Raw genomic sequence first — 15,905 nt, forward strand, 5'->3', positions numbered from 1 at the left:
TTATGTGCAAATACTAAATGTAAACTAATTATGTGTAATAGATAAGTATATAAGGGTATAAACGTTGTCAAGTAAAGTCAAGTCAAGTCACCTTTATTTATATAGCGCTTTAAAAATACATTGCGTCAAAGCAACTGAACAACATTCATTAGTAAAACAGTGTGTTAATAATGCAGAATGATAGTTAAAGGCAGTTCATCATTGAAATCAGTGATGTCATCTCTGTTCAGTTTAAATAGTGTCTGTGCATTTATTTGCAATCAAGTCAATGATATCGCTGTAGATGAAGTGACCCCAACTAAGCAAGCCAGAGGCGACAGCGGCAAGGAACCGAAACTCCATCGGTGACAGAATGGAGAAAAAAACCTTGGGAGAAACCAGGCTCAGTTGGGGGTCAGTTCTCCTCTGACCAGACGAAACCAGTAGTTCAATTCCAGACTGCAGCAAAGTCAGATTGTGCAGAAGAATCATCTGTTTCCTGTGGTCTTGTCCTGGTGCTCCTCTGAGACAAGGTATTTACACGGGATCTGTATCTGGGGCTCTAGTTGTCCTGGTCTCCGCTGTCTTTCAGGGCAGTAGAGGTCCTTTCTAGGTGCTGATCCACCATCTGGTCTGGATACGTACTGGATCCGGGTGACTGCAGTGACCCTCTGATCTGGATACAGACTGGATCTGGTGGCGACGGTGACCTCGGAACAAGAGAGAAACAGACTAATATTAGCGTAGATGCCATTCTTCTAATGATGTAGCAAATACATCGGGTGTTATGGGAAGTGTTTCCGGTTCCGGTTTACCTAATTAATGCAGCCTAAAAATCCTTTAACGGATTTGGATATTAAAAGCATATTAGTATGTTATGTGTATGCCAGGTTAAAGAGATGGGTCTTTAATCTAGATTTAAACTGCAAGAGTGTGTCTGCCTCCCGAACAATGTTAGGTAGGTTATTCCAGAGTTTAGGAGCCAAATAGGAAAAGGATCTGCCGCCCGCAGTTGATTTTGATATTCTAGGTATTATCAAATTGCCTGAGTTTTGAGAACGTAAAAATGCAGTTTTACAAATGCTAGAAACGTGGCTTTCTAAGGAAAGATTGCGATCAAATAGCACACCTAGGTTCCTAACTGATGACGAAGAATTGACAGAGCAACCATCAAGTCTTAGACAGTGTTCTAGGTTATTACAAGCTAAGTTTTTAGGTCCTATAATTAACACCTCTGTTTTTTCTGAATTTAGCAGTAAGAAATTGCTCGTCCTCCAGTTTTTATATCGATTATGCATTCCATTAGTTTTTCAAATTGGTGTGTTTCACCGGGCCGCATAGAAATATAGAGCTGAGTATCATCAGCATAACAGTGAAAGCTAACACCAGGTTTCCTGATGATATCTCCCAATGTTAACATATAAGTCGTGGTAGTAATGCACATATCTTCACAGAACTGATATAAGGTGTTACAGTCTCTGTGAGCTCGTCCAGCAGCTTCAAAAACAATCCAATCAGTGAAGTCGAAACAGGCTTGTAAAACCTACTCTGTTTCTTTAATCCATCTCTTCACATCAATTAATACAAGTTTAGATTTATCTGTCCTCTGCTGATTCTAATTGACAGAGAAAGGTAAAACAAAGAAATCATCGCCTCAAATTGGACTGAAAGACAGCGGAGACTAGGACAACTAGAGCCCCTAGTTTTGTCTGGTCAGAGGAGAACTGACCCCCAACTGAGCCTGGTTTCTCCCAAGGTTTTTTCTCCATTCTGTCACCGATGGAGTTTTTTTTTTTTTTTTTTTTTTGCTGCTGTCGCCTCTGGCTTGCTTAGTTGGGGTCACTTCAATTACAGCAATATTGTAGACTTGATTGTAAATGATTGCACAGACACTATTCAAACTGAATTGAGATGACATCACTGAATTCAATGATGAACTGTCATTTTGCTTTATTGACACACTATTTTCCTTAATGAATGTTGTTCAGTTGCTTTGACACAATGTATTTTGTTTAAAGTGCTATTTAAATAAAGGTGACTTGACTTGACTGAGAAGACAGAAGTGACATCACTTGACAAAGCTCTAAGAACTGAATGCACAGTTCAAATCCATTTACTGCTTATTAGGAAACAACCCGAATACTAAAGAGATACAGGGCCGGTCAAAGGCATTGGATCACCAGTTCAAGCCTAACTATTATTACCAAATCTGATGAATAGAAATAATCAAGTCATCTCAAGTGAACAAAACTGTTTAATTATCTCAGGTTCTTTACAGTCATTACTGTGTCTTTAAATGATGGACGTTTGTCAGACAACTTCTTAATGACTTTAAACTCTAGTGAAGCAGGAACATGTGTGAATATACAGTGAGTATACAGTTCCTTTATAATCCACTCCAACTCCAAAAAAAAAAAAAAAAAAATGATGATCCCGAGTTCAAATTCTGGCTGGAGGACCTTTCCTGATCCCAGCCCCTCTCTCTCTCCCACTTTACTTCCTGTTTGCTCTACACTGTCCTATTGTTTTATATATGTAGAATCCCTCCTGCCAGGGTTTGAACTCAGCACACCTATATCACAACAGCATCATATGTCAGTGTGCTGCTCAGTGCCCACTAAGCTATCGTTGCCGATCACATTTTTTTTTTTTTTTCAGTTTTGCAGAGAAATTCATATGTCATCTTAAAAAAAACAAAAAACATTTCAAACGTGCAAGCAGAAGCCTTCAGAAAATGTTTTGATGATTTGATGCACATCGATTCGGGGCTTCCACCATGAGAAACAGGCATCATTCATGGAGGGGACTGCACTAAAGTCAGTTATCACTCATTACCCAGCATATGTGCTGAGGCCGGGTGGGCTAGTGACTCAAACAGATGAGCAGCAACCCTCCATCCCCTGGACTCGTTCTGTAATGTCAGGCCGTGCCAATCACATGGACCGAAACCTTTACTCTTCTCCCCATCCTCCAGACAATCTTTCACTCAAGTTGCTTTGCAGAAAGAAGTCAAGCTTTTAAAAAGCAGTGGACATGGGTGGCTGCGTTTCGTGGAAAATTCAGATGCTGTATGCTTCCCTCGTATTCAACCATCAGCCTTCACAGCAGCTATGCATATTAAACCGGGGGAAGGTTCATCTTACAACTCCTGCGTGTGGAGAAAAAGCAGCTTTCTCTATAGATATCATATATCATGCAGTCCGTCACATTTATGACACAGAAAACCAAAGTAAACTGGCTGAATGTGAGTTCACAGGAGCATAGTCGCAGCCGTCAGCTAGCGGTGATGCATACGCACCACATTCACTATCTAATGACATCTAATGGCCTGACCATTTTCTAAAAAGTATGAACTCTCTGGTCTGAAATGTTCTTAGAAAGGGAAATCTGGAAGCCTGTGCATCCATTACTGTCTGACTGGCTTGAGCATTTTCTAGCTTTTGAGTCATATATGCATACATGGTTAGCAAAGTGTTGACATTAGCATGACATTAATGGGGCTGTCAGTATTGTTCTCATCTCAGAGTAGCCTGTTTCTGTTCATATCAATCTGACATAGTAATTGCTTCGGCTGACATAAATGTCCAGATCAAAGTGCAATCAAAACCATGGTACATATTTGGGCAAATGGTTGGTGTTTATGAATTATTTCCCAGATCATAATTTCACACAGTCACTGACATCCAAGAGAAGAGTTTGAAAGTCAAAGCTAATGTCAGTAATGGAGCTTTATTTTTCTTTCTGTTCCCTTCTATCAATCACTCTCTGTGTACACATATTGATATATTTAATGTTATTGAATGTGGTTAGGCATGATGAACTTCAAAGTTTTGAGCAAAAATGTTAATTTGGAAAGATTTGAACATTTAAAAACAGCTGGTATTTGAATGCCTACATTATAACTGTCAATCTCTCTTTCACATTTGGAAAAAGCACAGGAATTAGGTAGTGAGTGTGTGATTTTGTCTTCCACACCAATTACTATAGTATACACCAATATGTCAGTCTCAATCTCTCTCAACATGCAATGAGTCAACAAACATTGTCTAACAAATGTTTTTAAAAGTGCTTATCTCATACACATTCAGTGAACTGACATTGCCCATTAAATACACTGAAGTCTAAGCCATTAACAGAGAAGATACTCAGTCCATTTTAAACAGCCACCTAACTAATGCATAAGTTAGCACATTTCCCAGTGAATCCTACGATCCATAGCCATGTCTTTATCTCTTATTACTACCTGTCTACATCGGAGCGGTCGACCACTCTTGATGTCCATTTACTCTAACCCTGTCGATGCATTGTGTCTCTGTCTTGTGTAAGACTGTGTGTTTGTGTTTAGTCCTGGCTGTGTGAAATTATCTAGAGCTCCAGAATTGTGGAAATGAAAGCCAAGGGCTTAATGATTCTCTCTCTCTCTCTGTGCCCATGTGCTGAGTGAGTGGGCGGAGCATTGAGTGTGAGTGTTTGGCATGTGCAGGTAAGAGTGGTATACTCTTTTTATCTTTTTTATTTATTTTCGTGTTTATTGTTGGTCAGTCTAGATTGGGAGGGTAAGGTAGTTTAACATACCAGAGTGGTTGCTCCTGGTATTGTATCAGCAGCATGGCTTCCTCAGGTAGTGGGAATTTTGATTTCCTGACGAGGTGTCATGGTATCAAAGTAGACTTTGCTGTGAATGTGGAAGAATGCAGTCTCGCTATAGGCAGTGGCGTAGCCAGGGGAGGGGCCATGGGGGCACTGGCCCCTCCTGAAAACTGATTGGCCCCCCAGTGTGCCCCCACCCTTCTACTTGTCTGTCACTCACAAATTCAAATTATAATCTTTCAGTTTAGTAAATAACTATGCTTCTCAACGAGGACCAAGAATAGCGAGCTGCTGTTTTCCAACGAAAAAAGCACCTATTTTAAATAGCTTATGTTTTTCGATTAGCGAGTTGTTGCAGTGCAAGAAGTGTTTGGTACTAACGTTAACGTCTTTCGGTGTTAGACAGACCAGGTTCGATGACGATGTTATCTCCTAGAGCAGACCAAGATGCTAATCATTATATTTACTATGCTCCTCTGATGCTGAATGTAAAAGGGGTTTACTGCGTTACGATTAACTTTTTTTTTTCGGCCCGAACGTGCCGATATAGGCAACAACGCAATTTAAAGCAATGGTTTAAAAAAAACTATAATAGCAATTCTAATAAAGTCATTATTGAATCATGCAGTCGATTAGCGACTTTTTTCACTCAAGTGAGGTGACGAAACAAATCGTGTAATGTTTATCTAACGCTCCACATTTGAGACTTTTTTTTAAGTCTATATGGGTGAGACACATGCAAAAACATCGTTTTTTTTACTGGTCAATTTTGAGATTTGGGGCTGTTTGTCTTCAGTAACATGTCTTCTTTCAGACTTGTGGTGAAAAAAAGTCCAAAATACACATATAGGTCTTTATTTTTCTACACCTTTAGTCTATTTGCTTCTGTAGATTCCTAATAAATTCAGTTGGCGTTCTAAATCACCATGGTGCTCCGCGATTGCTGTCTGCACCCTGGAAAGCTCTCTCTCCCTCCCTTCACAGAAGTTATTGACAAAACGTCATTTGATGACACCCAGAAACATACATAATTATTTAATGCATGATTAAATAGCAAAATAAATAACTAATACTAAAATAACACTGGACTAATAAAGCTATTCTAAACTGTTTTATAGGATCCACATATTTTACATGTTAAATTAAAGCTACCTTTTTGAACAAGTAGCTTTCTAACAAAGTATGGATATATGATATTTTTAAATCAATATGCTCAAGATTAATTAGCCTTGACATAAGTAGATTTTGTTTATTCATCAATGCAAATTTACTGCAACTGCTGCTATGCAAATTGAATGGGATGTGGATAATAAACAAAAACATATAATGAAATTATATTAAATTTATATTAGTTATATTAATTAATTAATTTTGTATTTATTTCTATGAATTATTATTCATTAGCAGTTATTCTGCATTTATATGAATAAGGCTATTATATATATATATTATATAAGGCTATTATAAATAAATTATATTATTATTATTTGTGAGTTGTACACTATTCATACATTGGATTATTTTATTTATTACAGTTTTTCTTTCACTTTTGTAAAGTGAAAAGTTAATACAAATTGTATTTGATTTTTTTTTTTTTTTTAGAGCAGTGAATAACTGCTATTAAAATATAATAGGGTATCACTGTTTATTACTGATTTTAAAGGTTACTGAACTCTTGAAATGATTTGGATATACAGTTCAAACAACACAAGGTTGGCCCCTCTGTATTAATCGTGGCCCCTCTTGTGCCCCCCAGTTGAAAAAATCCTAGAATCGCCCCTGGCTATAGGTGAAATGACTGGAACTGAAAACATCATGTCGGCATCCCGTATGAACAATGCTATTGTGATGTTCAAAAAAAGACAGTTGATTTAGCGAACCAGCTAGTTGAAAGTGGTGTAGTAAACAATGGAATGTTCACCCCAGTGCTTCTCCTCTTTACTCCATTGAAAATAGTCACTTTTTCTAATGTGCCACCTTTTAAATCGAATAAGGTTTTGATTGGAATGCTTTCTTGTTACAGCAAACTTGTTTCTCCAGTAAAGGATATAAAGTCCTTTCTTAAAGTGACCAAGAATGACAGAAAAGTAAGAGCTGAAGAATATTTTCCTGATGTTCTGCAATTCATTCAAAAGGCGAAGATTTTTAGGAATGATGGAGGTTTCACTAACCAGGGAGTGTATCAGCTAAAGAAAATTCTTGCCTAACTTAATGAAACTTAATGCCCAACCAAGGCTCATTGCCAGTCAAGTCAAGTCACCTTTATTTATATAGCGCTTTAAACAAAATACATTGCGTCAAAGCAAATTAACAACATTCATTAGCAAAACAGTGTGTCAATAATGCAAAATGATAGTTAAAGGCAGTTCATCATTGAATTCAGTGATCTCATCTGTGTTCAGTTAAATAGTGTCTGTGCATTTATTTGCAATCAAGTCAATGAAATCGCTGTAGATGAAGTGACCCCAACTAAGCAAGCCAGAGGCGACAGCGGCAAGGAACCGAAACTCCATCGGTGACAGAATGGAGAAGAAAACCTTGGGAGAAACCAGGCTCAGTTGGGGGTCAGTTCTCCTCTGACCAGACGAAACCAGTAGTTCAATTCCAGGCTGCAGCAAAGTCAGATTGTGCAGAAGAATCATCTGTTTCCTGTGGTCTTGTCCTGGTGCTCCTCTGAGACTAGGTCTTTACAGGGGATCTGTATCTGGGGCTCTAGTTGTCCTGGTCTCTGCTGTCTTTCAGGGATGTAGAGGTCCTTTCTAGGTGCTGATCCACCATCTGGTCTGGATACATACTGGATCCGGGTGACTGCAGTGACCCTCTGATCTGGATACAGACTGGATCTGGTGGCTACGGTGACCTCGTAATAAAAGAGAAACAGACTAATATTAGCATAGATGCCATTCTTCTAATGATGTAGCAAGTAAATAGGGTGTTATGGGAAGTGTTCCCAGTTCCAGTTTACCTAATTAATGCAGCCTAAAAATCATTTAACGGATTTGGATATTAAAAGCATATTAGTATGTTATGTGTAAGCCAGGTTAAAGAGATGGGTCTTTAATCTAGATTTAAACTGCAAGAGGTTTGCCATTTTATTCTCTAAGAATTTTATTTTGAAAGTTAGTGCCCAGTTTGAAAATTGTTCTTTTATTTTTATCTGCACATATGTCCCAGTCAATACCATGGAAATAATGATTTTTCTTGATACTTTAAGTATTGTATTATGTACTTGTAACACTGAGCATTGTATGTTTTATAGGGGTTAATTTCAATTGCACCGAGAGCATCATTGATAGAAATCACGTTGAACCACATATGCCCTCACAAAACTGACTTATTCAGTTAGTAAAAACCCATGAGACTGTTGAAGTTTGGAGGAATTTCCATGGTATTCAAAGGCAATATACTTGGGCTCATGCTTATGATAACTAGATTTCACTGGCAAGGTTGGATAGATTTTATTGTTTTAAACACCAGCTTAATCTTTTTAGAAGCTGTTGAAATTGTCCAGTGGGTTTGTCTGATCACAGTTTGTTACAGTGTGTTGTATCTCGTTGCTAAAATCAAGCCAAAAAGTGCCTAATGGGATTTTAATAGCAACTTGTGTGACAATAATTTTAAACAATTTTTTAAAAGAGTTTTGGATTAATTTTAGAACTACAAAAGCTTATTTTCAATGTTTGCAGCAATGGTGGGATATTGCAAAAGTACAAATTAAACCGTTGTGTCAGCAATATACTCTCAGTGTCACAAGAGACATTACCCGTTCATTGAAAACAGTTGAGAAAGAATTGGAAAAGCTTCAGATGCTAGTTGGTAGTACATGTAATTTGGCTCATTTCGATTCCTTTAATAAGTAGTAAAAAAAAAATAGTTAAATTATTAGATACAGTTACACAAGGAGTTCTGATCAGATCACTCTTTCAGAGCATAGAATTGACGGATGCACCTTCAAAAATTTTCTTCAATTTGGAGAAGAATGGACAAAGAAGATTTATAAATGCTTTAATATCTAATTATGGATCTTTTCTGACTAATTCCTCTGACATTCGAAGAAGAGCGGTTAGTTTTAATGAGGAACTGTTTAAAAGTGAACTCATGCATGAACAAACTGCTAATGGTTTTCCTTGAGAATCTGCCTCAGTTATCTGAAGAGGCTAATGCTGAGCTAAAGCAAAGCTTTAACTCTGGAGGAGTTGGAGAAAGCTCTTCAAAACATGGAATGTGGGAAAGCGCCTTGAATTTACAGGTTGTCAGTTGACTTTTGAAAGTCTTTTTGGCTGGAGGTGGGTCCGGATCCTTTGGAGGTGCCTAAGGAAAGCCAGGCCAGTTGGCGGGTTCCCTCAAGGCGATTCTCACCTTGTTGCCAAAAAAGGAAGACCTAAATGACATAAAAACTGGAGACCAGTTAGTTTGTTGTGCAATTAATAAGCTTTCCAACGCTCTGGAAAATAGATTTGGAGAAGTTTTGGAGCAGGTGATCCATCCTGACCAGACCTATTGTGTACCTGGTAGACACATTTTTGATAATATATCTTTTATTATGGATATTTTGGACCTTGGTAAAAGTCTCAAATTAGATTTTGGACTTTTGTTACTCGATCAAGAAAAAGCTTTTGATAGAGTTGGGCATAAGTATTTTTGGGATGTTTGGAGGCGTTTGGCTTTAGTTCCAATTTTATTTAAATGGTTAAGGTTTTGTACAGTGATGTTGAGAGTATTTTGAAAGTTAATGGGGACTTATGCACTCCTTTTAGAGGTGTAAGGCAAGGGTGTGCTTTGTCAAGTATGCTCTATGCTTTCGCAATAGAGACTTTTTTAAGTACCATATTTTCTGCATCATAAGGCGCACCGGATTATAAGGTGCATGCTAAAACACATGGTCTAAGAAAAATTTAAAAAAAGGTAACGGAAGCAAAACAGTGAGTTTAGTTTAACTTTATTCTACTATTTAACAATACACTAACATTATTTTTTAATCAAACTTCTCCCACAAATCCATCAAAGTCCTTATTTTCTGTGTCTGAATTAAACAGCTGGGCAACAGCTTTTGAACAGCTTTCGCCATTAAAGATGCCAGCGTACGTAGTGTACGTATTACATCCCTGTGTCAGTGGGAAATGGTCCGACAGTTAATCAAGCGGAGCACCTACCAAAGTCCAACAACAACATTTTTACAGATTTTGGAACTCAGTGCACACGTAAGGCACACCAGATTATCAGGTGCACAGCTGATTTTGGAGAAAATGTAAGGCTCTTAGGTGAGCCTTATAGTGCAGAAAATACGATAAGTTAAGAGCAGATTTGTATGTGTAACGGAGGCCAGAGAGTAGTGCTGTGCAGGTAAACATCACTCCCCGATATCAAGAGACGCACTAGCGACAGACGCTAGTGGCTGTAGCCATTTAGCCTCCTTGTTAGTGCGTCCGCCTCCCATGCCGGAGACCTGGGTTCAAGCCCCACTCATTGCGAGTGCGAGGATCATCAGACAGGACTCTGGAGAGAGGGGTTACATATGGATTGCATATTCCAAAATGTCTAAATGTTTTTTTTTTTTTCACCTTTATTTAACCAGGAAAGTACTCGTTGAGATTAAAAATCTCTTTTTCAAGAGTGTCCTGGCCAAGATAGGCAGCAGTACAACCATACATACAGCACAGAATACACAATAACATAAGACAACTAAAATAGCAGATACAACAACCACAAATCCTTAGCATATCATGCAGAACAACTACAGCCAGATGGGGCTGCTTCCAAGTCAGTTAATATCCTCTTAAAAGTAACCAATGAGACAAGCTTATTAAGTTTCAAATTTTTCAGTAAATTGTTCCATGCAAAGGGAGCAGCAAAGTTAAAAGCCTTTTTCCCCAGCTCAGTTCTAACATTTGGTACAGACAGAAGAACAAGATCCTGGGACCGAAGATTGTAAGTCCCTATATATTTTACACTGATGTAGGTCAGAAGGTAGGATGGAAGAAGACCTAAAATAGCCTTATATATAAAAACATACCAGTGTTGAAGTCCCCGAGTTGACAGAGAAGACCATCCAACAAGTTCATACAGTTCACAGTGGTGAGTGAGAACTTTAAGACCAGTGATGAACCTCAAAGCTCCATGGTATATAGTATCTAGTGCATGTAAACTTTGAGACGAAGCGTGCATATATAAAACATCACCATAGTCAATAGACATAAAAGTACTAGCAACTAACCTCTTTTTAGATTCGAATGAGAGACAGGATTTGATTCTAAAATAAAACCCTAGTTTAAGTTTTAATCTTTTTGCCAGCTGCTGAATATGAGAAGTAAAAGAAAGAGATTCATCTATTAAAATACAGAGATATCTGTATTTAGAAACACATTCAATCTTCTTACCCTGAGAAGTGATGATTGAAGGCAGATTTAAGCATTACTTTTGTTTTTTCAGCATTTAAAACAAGTTTCAGATCATAAATGTTTTTTTTGAAGCATATTCAAATCAAATTATAATTGGGAGAGGGCCTAGACTGCTGTAGATGCTAAGCAATACAGTACAGTGTCATCTGCATAAAAATGAAAATTTCCTTTCAATATGTTTTGATTTATGTCATTTATATATAAAATGAAAAGCAGTGGACCCAGCACTGATCCCTGTGGAACACCTTTTGTTATTTTGAGATAGCTAGAGGTATTTCCCTCTGCCTGCACACACTGAGTTCTGTCTGTAAGGTAATTAACAAACCAACTTACAGTTTGTTCAGAAAGTCCTGCTCTCCACAGTCTGTGCTTAAGCACTGTGTGGTCCACTGTATCAAAAGCCTTAGAAAGGTCAATAAAAAGGGCTGCACAATGCTGCTTTTTTTTCTATGGATTCAATTAAGTCATTTAAAACCTTAAGACCTGCAGATGTTGTACTATGCCTTTTTCTAAAACCGGATTGAAAGTCAGATAGAACATTTTTACTGTCTAAAAAATTCTTTAATTGATCACTGACAAGAGACTCTAAAACCTTGGCCAGGACAGACAATTTAGAGGTCGGTCTATAGTTATTTAATATAGCAGGGTCACCACTTTTTAACAGGGGAACCACAAAAGCTGATTTCTAGATGGACGGAATGACATTTGTGTTCAAGCACTGATTAAAAATATTAGTTAAAGGCATGGAAATAAAATTAGCTGCTAACTTTAAAAAGTAAGGATCCAATTTGTCAGGGCCTGCAGATTTTGTTGTGTTTAAGCTGATAAATAAGATGATAATTTAAACAAAATGTGTTTAAATTATCAGCTTATGCGGAGGATGTTGTTATTTTATTTATTTGTCAGAATGATGTTGAATTGCTGTTAAAATGGTTAGAGTTATTTGAGTGTTAATCTACTATTGTAAATTGGTCTAAAAGTGAAGCCATTTTGGTTGGAAGATGGTTAAATGGAGAACCATACCTCACAGATGATTTAACTTGCACTAGGGAGGGCTTCAAGTATCTAGGAATGTTTCTAGGTAATGAAATGGTTGTAAAAAAAATTTTTGAAGGAGTGGTTGAAAAAATAAAGGGTTGCCTTGATAAATTAAAATTTTTGCTTCCAATGATTTCATATATAGGCCGTATATTGATTATCAATAACTTGCTAGCGTCTTCTCTATGGCATCGGTTAATGTGTGTTGATCCTCCATCAAACTTCTTTTTCAAAATTCAGTCAATTCTGATTCATTTTTTTGGGGGATAAACTGCACTGGGCTCCAAAAGCTGTTTTGTATTTGCCCAAGGAAGAGGGTAGTCATGGACTACTGCATTTGGAGCAGGACATCAGCTTTTCGGCTTCAGAATCAGAATCAGAAAGAGCTTTATTGCCAAGTATGCTTGCGCATACAAGGAATTTGTTTTAGTGACATAAGCTTCCAGTACACAGAGACAACAACCCACAGACAGAAAAAGGAGAATTACAAATTGGCAAATAAGTGTATAAACATTTATGCTATAAATGATAATGGAATAGGATTGAGTGAGATGCAGGAATGTTCTAGGATGGAGGGTTAACAAATAAATATAAGGATATTGCACATTTATAAGCATAAGTAGGGAACATTTAACTGTTCATGAGGTAGATTGCCTGGGGGAAGAAACTATTCTTGTGCCATGCTTTTCTGGTATTTGCGGCCGGCCAGATGGCAAAAGTTCAAAGATGGGGTGACTTGGATGTGAGGGATCCAGAGTGATTTTCTGAGCCCTTTTCCTCACTCTGGATGTATACAGTTCTTGAAGGGTGGGCAGAGGAGCGCCAATAATCATTTAGGCAGTCCGAACAGTTCTCTGTAGTCTTCTGATGTCTGATTTTGTTGCTGAACCAAACCAGACAGTTATTGAAGTACACAGTACAGACTCAATGATGGCTGAGTAGAACTGTTTCAACAGCTCCTGTGGCAGGTTAAACTTCCTCAGCTGGCGAAGGAAGTACAACCTTTGTTGGGCTTTTTTCACAATGGAGTCAATGTGATTGTCCCACTTCAGGTCCTGAGAGATGGTGGTTCCCATGAATCTGAATGACTCCACTGCAGCCACAGTGCTGTTCATGATGGTGAGTGGGGAAAGTGCAGGGGGGGGGGGGGGTGTTCTCCTAAAGTCCACAATCATCTCCACTGTTTTGAGAATGTTCAGCTCCAGGTTGTTAAGACTGCACCAGACAGCCAGCTGCTCAACCTCTTATCTGTAAGCAGACTCATCACCGTCCTGGATGAGGCTGATGACTGTAGTGTCATCTGCAAACTTCAGGAGCTTGACAGAGGGGTCTTTAGAGGTGCAGTCGTTGGTGTTAGAGCCCTGCACGGGCCTCAAATCTAGGCCCGAGCCCGGCCCTGGGGCCTCATTTATAAAGCTTGCGTACGCACAAAACAGGGCTAAAAACGTGCGTATGCCAGTTCCTGCGCAAAAGGTGGGATTTATAAAGAAAAACTTGACGTGAAAATATGCGCACCTACACGCAAACTCTGACCCATGCGTACGCATATTTTGAAGACAAAGCAGTTTGGCGACACTGATGGTGAGTTGAGGAACTGACTGCGGATAAAGGGAATTAACCCTTTGCAAAATGGCAAAATTTACTTTGACATATTTCAATATTTACAATATTTACAAGTTGCTCATAGGTCCCGGTTACAACAGAAAATACAAATAACATTAAATCACCATTATGGGTCCTAAAGATACATACATGCATGTTTAGTTTAAAGACATAAAAGGAACCATATGTATATATCTTAAATGGATGTAGGCCTATCACTCATTATGTGATTAATGTGATAAGGTGTAAATGATTAAATCTGATAGCTGAAAACATAAATAGCCTACTGCAGCAACACTTAAGTGCATATTGTATGATGGATGCGCTGGCACTGCTGGAAGACTATGCCAATGGCAGACTTCAGAGGGAAAGAGTATTCAGGGACCGTGAGGATTTCCTAGCCCATGATGATGAGTGGCTAATAAGCCGCTTTAGATTTCCTAGAGCCATGCTCTTGGATCTGTGTGCTGAACTTGGCCCAGCATTACAAAGACCAACAACACGGAACCGCGCCATCCCGGTACCAACCCAAGTACTTTCAGTTTTAGGATTTTTGGCAACCGGGACATATCAGCGGGAAATAGGCGACAGGTAACTAAGTGTACTTTTTTTTTTTAATGCAAAACCTTATTGATTTTAACATTCCTATTAATTTGTCATAGGTCTGGGATTTCACAGCCATGCCTAAGCTCATTAATGCCTGCAGTTTTGAAAGGGATTATTCAAATGACCAATCGATACATAAAGTTTCCTTACACTGTTGGAAAACAGGCCAATATCAAAAGGCAATTTGCAGCAATGTCCGGTTTCCCAAATGCAATCGGCGCAATCGACTGCACTCATATTGCTATAAGGGCTCCATATGTAGATGAATTCATTTATGTGAATCGCAAACATGTGCATTCAATAAATGTGCAAATTATATGTGACGCCAACTTGACTCTAAGGAATGTTGTGGCACGATGGCCTGGTTCTACACATGACTCTTTTATTCTAGCGCACAGCAGTGTAGGGAATTGACGTAGGGCAGGTGCCGTTCGCGATGGCTGGCTTCTGGGTAAGTAAATGCATATAATTTTTTTATATAACAGTTAAAGCCTATTGTACAAATAATCTGTTATACTTTACAGGTGACAGCGGTTACCCACTCAGGCGCTGGCTACTCACCCCATTCTCAAACCCTCAGAGCGCAGAAGAAGTGCGCTTTAATGATACCCACGCTCGTGCGCGCTCAGTAGTTGAGAGAGCCACTGGCCTCCTCAAGTGTAGATGGCGTTGACTTGATGCTTCGGGCGGTAGACTTTTATATCAACCAAAAAAAGTATGCCAGATCATCATGGTATGCGCTATTTTACACAACATTGCATTGATGGATGGTATCCCTGTTCCTCCCGACCTACCACAACACCAGCATGAAGAGCCTGACCCACACCCCCTCCCCAACAAGAAGGACATCATCAGGGAGCAAGGCTCCGTCAGGAAGTAATGCGCCATTTGTGAAGAACAACAGTGCAAAGGTTCATTTTTTAACAAGATCTTTTAATGTAGATGCAATGTCACCCAGCACAACCCTTATTTGCTTAAGCTCATCTGCGATTACAGTAATTGCATTAATGGTGTCTCTCTGTGTCTGCAGAACAGCCTCAGTCAGCACCAGGCCACTTCCCGCCGTGCCATAAGGTCGGGACGCACTTGTGCTGGGGACCTCGGGAAACTCCATTGCCCCTGCAGACTCTGCGCTGGGAGTTTCGTCACACTGGTCTCCCGCAGACTCTGCAAGAATAAGGACTAAACCAATTGTACACTCAAAAAAATAAATTGTTGAATGAACATGATTTATTCGTAGCACCCATTATGCATCTAATCAAATCAAGTAAACTTGCACTGCTTCGAATAATAATTTAGTTACAAATAACAATAATGAATCATTTAACATAAGTAAACATGTTATATTCTTATTAATCAGACATATTTGTATTTTGCAAATCAAACAAGTGGCTAGTTGACTTTTTTGGGTGTATAATTTACTTTGTTTCATTGAGCACACAAGAAATAAAGTTATTTACCTGGTTCCCCTGTATCCAGCACATCTGTGTCTCCCTCCCTCTCAGACACAATGCCACACACACTGGTTTGGCCGAGAATCGAGGCCATTCGGGTCTCCATTGGGGACAAATCGGGGGGCACCTTTGCCCCCACCAGTCGCACACACACTCTGTCGGTGAGAGGCAAGCCGTTTCTTTGCTCCCACCTTAAGATCGGACCACTTCTTTTTTACATCTGGAACCGTCCTGTTTG

The sequence above is a fragment of the Carassius auratus genome, unplaced genomic scaffold (genome assembly GCF_003368295.1).
Source record: "Carassius auratus strain Wakin unplaced genomic scaffold, ASM336829v1 scaf_tig00034891, whole genome shotgun sequence".
In the NCBI taxonomy this organism is placed as follows: Eukaryota; Metazoa; Chordata; class Actinopteri; order Cypriniformes; family Cyprinidae; genus Carassius; species Carassius auratus.